The sequence below is a fragment of the Microcebus murinus genome, chromosome 3 (assembly GCF_040939455.1).
Source record: "Microcebus murinus isolate Inina chromosome 3, M.murinus_Inina_mat1.0, whole genome shotgun sequence".
NCBI classification, from domain to species: Eukaryota; Metazoa; Chordata; class Mammalia; order Primates; family Cheirogaleidae; genus Microcebus; species Microcebus murinus.
The window spans coordinates 22060895-22068264 of NC_134106.1; positions in this window are offsets into that span (position 1 = coordinate 22060895).

Here is a 7370-nt window from a genome sequence, read left to right on the forward strand (position 1 = left end):
TCTGTGCTCTAAGAAGTTCAAAGATTTTTTAGAACTTCGCAAAGATAAATGGTAGTGTGACAATTTTTTATCTTTTTTTTTTTTTTTTTGAGAAAGTAAACATCTGAGGGCAAAAACAGCTAGATAGTAATCCATTATTAACACGTGGTAGTAATTATGGCAAAATGACTAAAGGACCTAGCCCATAAGACTAGGCTGGATTGTGGAAGATGAAGGAAATGATTTCCTGGTATACCTATTTGCTAGATCAAAAGCAAGAGGGAGGTGGGCACATTTGTAGTCCCAGCTACTTGGGATGCTGAGGTGGGAGGATCATTTGAGCCTAGGACTCAGGAGTTTGAGACCAATCTGGGCAACATAGCCAGATCCCATCTCTAAAAAAAAAAAAAAGAAAGAAAAACACAAAAAGAGGGGATGGAGAGGATGGGGTAGAAGATATGTGGATATTGCACATACTTTAAGCTTAGTAGATAAAAAATGGAACTCATGATCTCTCCTTCCAATCAGCTAGCTATTCTTTTTTTGACTTAGGTGGTCTTGAATGTTATACAGACTAGGGAACAGATCTTGAGTATAAAATAGGCTGTAAGGTTTAAGGAAGATGTTGATGTTGGGATCAGGTAGGAGATGGAGGGATCTCAACCTGGCTCCAGGAATGGGCTCTACAAAACACAGCAAAATGCCTACGATCCAATCTAAACTCAGGCACGTTTTGGATAGGTGGGTCAAATCCTAGGGCCAAGAAGACAAGCACTGCAGCTATGTGGTGCAAAATGCTTCCATTGGGGGAGAGACAAGAATTGGGTCATTTTAAAGCTAGTGACTAGGGTACTATGGATTGGGAAAAAGAAACAGGAAGAGGAGCCCAGGAGCATCTTTTAGTGCCAGAAAGTAAGAAATTGCTCAAAAACTCCACAATGATGGGGAATATGTCAAAGAGACACAGGAGCCAATGTGAAAGAGCTCCTAAGGCTAAACTTGTAACAATTTGAGCAATAAAATATATGATGTAGTATTGGACTGTAACACAAAATGCAAAACAAATATACATGAATTCATACCAATATAAACAAATGATTGAATAAATAGAGCAGGGAGGAGAGACAAATCTTCCCTACACAAAAATTCGAAATAATATATGTATATATACCCCCCTCGAGGAAATGGAGTTTCATCACCCCATAATCCCCCATACTTCCAATGTGATTTAGGGGCTCACTTGCAAGGAATGGAATATAGAAAGAGGAAAATAGTTGACTTCACAGTGGAGAAGCCTGGCCAAGTACCACCCTAAACAAGTAATCAAAGTTAGCATTACCAGTGATATCATATACCTCTTGAAATGATGTAATGAGAAGGACATGTCACCTCTGTGGTATTCTTCCCCCAAACACTTAACCTCAGTCTAAGCATAAGGAGAACATCACAGAAACCCAAATTTAGGGACATCTTGCGAAATAACTGCCCAATACTCCTTAAAATTGTCAATGTCATAGAAAACATAGACTGAGAAACTGTCACAGACCAGAGATCCTGAGAAGGCATGACTAAATGTAATGTGGTACCCTTGGTTGGATTCTGTAGAGAAAACAGCAGTAGTGGGAAAACTGGTGAAATCCAAATGAAATCTGGGGTTGAGTTAATAGTAAATGTACCAATGTTAATCTCATATATGACAAATGTACCAAAGTTATATAAGATGTTAGGTGAAACTAGATGAAGAGAATATGGGAACTTGCTGTAGTATCTTTGCAACTTTTCTGTAAACCTAAAATTATTCAAAAATAAAAAGTTTTATTTAAAAAATAAAATTAAAACATCGGCCTGGGCAAAGAGTTTATGAAGAAGTCCCCAAAGGCAATCACAGCAGCAACAAAAATAAATTAATGGGACATGATCAAACTACAAAGCTTCTGCACAGCCAAAGAAATAGTCATGAAAGTAAACAGACAACCTACAGAATGGGAGAAAATTTTTGCATCCTATGCATCCGATAAGGGACTGATAACTAGAATATACTTAGAACTCACGAAAATCAGGAAGAGAAAATCAAATAACCCCATTAAAAAGTGGGCAAAGGACTTGAACAGAAACTTTTCTAAAGAAGACAGAAGAATGGCCAACAAACATATGAAAAAATGCTCAACATCTCTAATCATCAGGGAAATGCAAATCAAAGCCACAATGAGATATCACTTAACCCCAGTGAGAATGGCCTTTATCAAAAAATCTCCAAACAATAAATGCTGGCGTGGTTGCGGAGAGAGAGGAACACTCCTACACTGCTGGTGGGACTGCAAACTAGTTCAACCTCTGTGGAAAGCAATATGGAGATATCTTAAAGCGATACAAGTGATTCTACCATTTGATCCAGCAATCCCATTGCTGGGCATCTACCCAAAAGATCCAATGACACTCTACAAAAAAGACACCTGGACTCGAATGTTTATAGCAGCACAATTCACAATTGCAAGGCTGTGGAAACAGCCCAAGTGTCCATCAATCCAAGAATGGATTAATAAAATGTGGTATATGTATACCATGGAGTACTATTCAGCTCTAAGAAACAATGGTGACATAGCACATCTTATATTTTCCTGGTTAGAGCTGGAACCCATACTATTAAGTGAAGTTTCCCAAGAATGGATAAACAAGCACCACATATACTCACCAGCAAATTGGCATTAACTGAACAGCACCTAAGTGGTCACATAGGTACTACAGTAATAGGGTATTGGGCAGGGGGGAGGGGGAGGGGGGCAGGTATATACATACATAATGAGTGAGATGTGCACCATCTGAGGGATGGTCATGATGGAGACTCAGACTTGTGGGGGGAGGGGGGGAAATGGGCATTTATTGAAACCTTAAAATCTGTACCCCCATAATATGCCAGAAAAAAAAAAAGTTTCTCCCAAAAAAGAAAAAAAATAAAAAATAAAAATAAAATAAAATTAAATTAAAATTCCTAACTACGATAACATATATTTGGTAAGGGGTAAATGGAATTAAAATATTCTAAGGGCTTTGATTTATCTATAAAGATGATAAAGCTTTTAATTAATTAAAGACTTTGATGATAAGGTAAGTATACATACCACATTTTAAAAGGTACTCACTGAAAATGGGTTTGGCAACCTTTTTCTGTAAAAGAATAGATAGTAAGTAAATATTTTAGTCTTTGCAGGCCCTATGGTCTTGGTCATAACTACTCTGCTGTTGTAGCATGAAAGCAGCTATAGACAGTATGTAAAATGAGTGTGGCTGTGTTCCAATAAATCTTTATTTGCAATAACAGGCAGCAGACCAGATTTGGCCTACAGGCTATAGTTTGTCAACTCCTACACTAAAAGAACAAAAAGAGAAAGTATAACTTCCAATTAGTAAAGGGGAAAATGGAATAGTTAAAAAAAAATTCTTAGCCATCTAATTAAAAGGCAAGAAAGGAGAGAAAAAGAAACATAAAACAGGACAAAATGGAAGTATAAAGTAAGGGTAGATTTTGACCCCAATACTTTGGTCATTACATTAAATGTCAATGGAATATGTGCCCTAATTATCATCTTTTTGTTTTAGATGCATCACTTGCAAATAGCACATATATGGATTTTGTTTATTTTGTATCCAGTATTAAAACGAAAGGATATAGAAATGTTGAAAATAAAAGAATGGAAAAGATATACTGTGCAAATACCAACCAAAAGAAAATTGCAATGGCAATATTAATGTCAGACAAAATAACTTAAGGGAAAAGTTTTATTAGAGATAAAGAAGGTCTTCATAGTGATAAAATATTTAATTTTCCAGGAATTATTATTATTTTAAATAACAATTAAGAATATATAGGCTGTGCGTGGTGACTCATGCCTGTAATCCTAGCACTCTGGGAGGCTGAGGTGGGAGGATCACTCAAGGTCAGGAGTTCGAAACCAGCCTGAGCAAGAGCCAGGCCCCTTCCCACCCTGTCTCTACTAAAAATAGAAAGAAATTAACTGACCAACTAAAAATATATAGAAAAAGTTAGCTGAGCATGGTGGCGCATGTCTGTAGTCCCAGCTACTCGGGAGGCTGAGGTAGTAGGATCACTTGAGCCCAGGAGTTTGAGATTGCTATGAGCTAGGCTGATGCCACAGCACTCACTCTAGCCAGGGCAACAGAGTGCGACTCTGTCTCAAAAAAAAAAAAAAAAAAAAAAAAAAAAAAAAAGAATATATAAAGCAAAAATTCACAGACCTCAAAGGAGATATAATGAAATCCGTAATCATAGTAGGAGATTTTATATGCCTATCTTAATAAGTGATGGAAAATCAGACAAAAGTTTAGCAATAATATAGATTTGAACATTAAGATTAACAAAATTGACCAATGGACATATGGAGACACTAGTTCTATCCTATGCAGAATACATCTTGTTTTTAAACACACACGTAATTATTTTAATTGACCATAAAGTGGGATTAAAGTCTCAAACATTTCAAAGAATTGAAATCATTTAAAGTATATATTCTTTTTTTGTAATTTTTTTTGAGACAGAGTCTCGCTTTGTTGCCCAGACTAGAGTGAGTGCCATGGCATTGGCCTAGCTCACAGCAACCTCAAACTCCTGGGCTCAAGCAATCCTGCTGCCTCAGCCTCCCGAGTAGCTGGGACTACAGGCATGCGCCACCATGCCCGGCTAATTTTTTCTATATATATATTCGTTGGCCAATTAATTTCTTTCTATTTAAAGTAGAGACTGGGTCTCGCTCTTGCTCAGGCTGGTTTCAAACTCCTGACCTCAAGCAATCCGCCCGCCTTGGCCTCCCAGAGTGTTAGGATTACAGGCATGAGCCACCGCACCCAGCCTGAAGTATATATTCTGATCACAATGCCACTTTGTTAGATAACTAGACAATACCCATGTATCTCAAAATTTAAAAATGAATTTCTAAATAATTCGTGGATCAAAGATGAAATCATGAAAAAAGAATAAATCAATATGGAAATTAGAAAATAGTTGGAAATGAATGACAAAAATTCTACATATCACAATTTGTGGAATGCAGTGAAAGAAACAGGAAGAAACTTGCATCATCAGTGCATATATTAAGGGAAAGGGCTGAAAATGAATGATCTAGACATTCATCTCAAGAAGTTAGAGAAGGCTGGGCGTGGTGGCTCACGCCTGTAATCCTAGCACTCTGGGAGGCCGAGGCGGGTGGATTGCTTGAGGTCAGGAGTTCGAAACTAGCCTGAGCAAGAGCGAGACCCTGTCTCTACTATAAATAGAAAGAAATTAATTGGCCAACTAATATATATAGAAAAAATTAGCCAGGCATGGTGGTGCATGCCTGTAGTCCCAGCTACTTGAGAGGCTGAGGCAGCAGGATTGCTTGAGCCCAGGAGTTTGAGGTTGCTGTGAGCTAGGCTGACGCCATGGCACTCACTCTTGCCTGGGCAACAAAGAAAGACTCTGTCTCACAAAAAAAAAAGAAAGAAAGAAAGAAAGAAATTAGTCAGCCAACTAAAAATATGTAGAAAAAATTAGCCAGGCATGGTGGCTTATGCTTATAGTCCCAGCTACTCGGGAAACTGAGGCAGGATTGCTTGAGCCCAGGAGTTTGAGGTTGCTGTGAGCTACCTCACAGGCTGACGCCAAAGCACTCTAGCCGGGGCAACAAGTTAGAGAAATAGCAGCAAAATACATGCAAATTAAGGATAAGTATGGAAATAATAAAGACAAAGGCAGAAATTATTGAAATAAAAAACAAACATAGAAAAGATTCGTTTCTTGAAAGCATTAATAAAATTGACAAATCTCTAGCTAGAGAGATCAAGGAAAAGGAAAAACCCACAAATAATCAATATCATTAAAAGCAAAGGAGACATTACTACATTTGAATAACTTTGTCAATACATTTGAAAATGTAGATTAAATGGAAAAATTAGTGAAAAACATACCTTCCAAAGCTGACTCAAAAAAACCTCCCATAGATCTTCAATAGTATTATAACCTTCAAATAAATGGAATCTGTAGTAAAAAATCATCACTTAAATAAAACTCCAGGCTTGTATGGCTTTGCTGACAAGTTCTACCAAACATTGAAGGATCAAAAAGTTCCAATCTTATATTAGGTCATTAAATATGAAATGTCTGATTCCAAATCAGAAGTTTAGTTTATTATATCTCAAACAAGAAGCAGTACAATTAATCAAAGCATGTGCCTAAACTATCGACACAGTTTTGCCATCTTAACAATAGCTTGTTTATGCCAGCAGTGAAGAAGCCTGGAGAGCGAGTGGCAATGAAATCGCGAAAGGCATTTTACACAATCTGTTGAAAATTAAATATTTTTCCTTGCAAGAAGTGGTCCAAAGCCTGGAAGAAGTGGTAGTCAGTTATGCAAGGTCTGGTGAAAACAGTGGATGACAGAGTTTCCAAGTCCAGCCTCTGTAATTTGAGTAGCGTTTGTGCGACATGTGGTCAAATGTTGTCTTGCAAGAGGATTGGCCTGTCTCTGTTGACCAATCTCAGCTGTTTAACTGCAAGCATCCCCATCATTTCATCCAATTGGTTGCAGTAGACATTCGATGTAATTGATCGGCCAGGTTTCATGAAACTGTAGTAGATAATACCAGCACTGGACCACCAAACAGATACCATTAGCCTTTTTAAAAAAAATTTTTTTTTTATTTCAGTATATTACAGGGGTACAAATGTATAGATTATGTATACTGCCTTTGCCCCACCGGAGTCAGAGCTTCAAGCGTGTCCATTCTCAGGAGATTGAGTACTGGAAGCAAACAAACAAACAAACAAAAAGCGTGTCCAATGCCCCAGATGGTACACACTACACCCATTAGGTGTGTATATACTCATCCTCCTATCCCCCTCCCATCTGCCTGACACCCGATGAATGTTATTACTATATGTGCACTTAAGTGTTGATCAATTAATAACAATTTGATGGAGAGCTACAAGTAGAACTACCATTTGATCCAGCAATCCCATTACTGGGCATCTATCCAAAAGAACAGAAGATATTCTATAAAGACATCACTAGAATGTTTATAGCAGCACAATTCACAATTGCAAAGATGTGGAAACAACCCAAGTGCCCATCAATCTATAGGTGGATTAATAAAATGTGGTATATGTATACTGTGGAGTTCTTCTCAGCCGCAAAAAACATTGGTGATATAGCACCTCTTATATTATTCTGGATAGAGCTGGAACCCATTCTACTAAGTGAAGTATCACAAGAATGGAAAAACAAGCACCATTAGCTTTTTTTTGATACATATTCAATTTTGGACTGTGTTTCAGTACTTCATCTTTATCCAACCATTGTGCTGAATGCTTGCGATTGTCAAAAAGAATCCATTTTTCA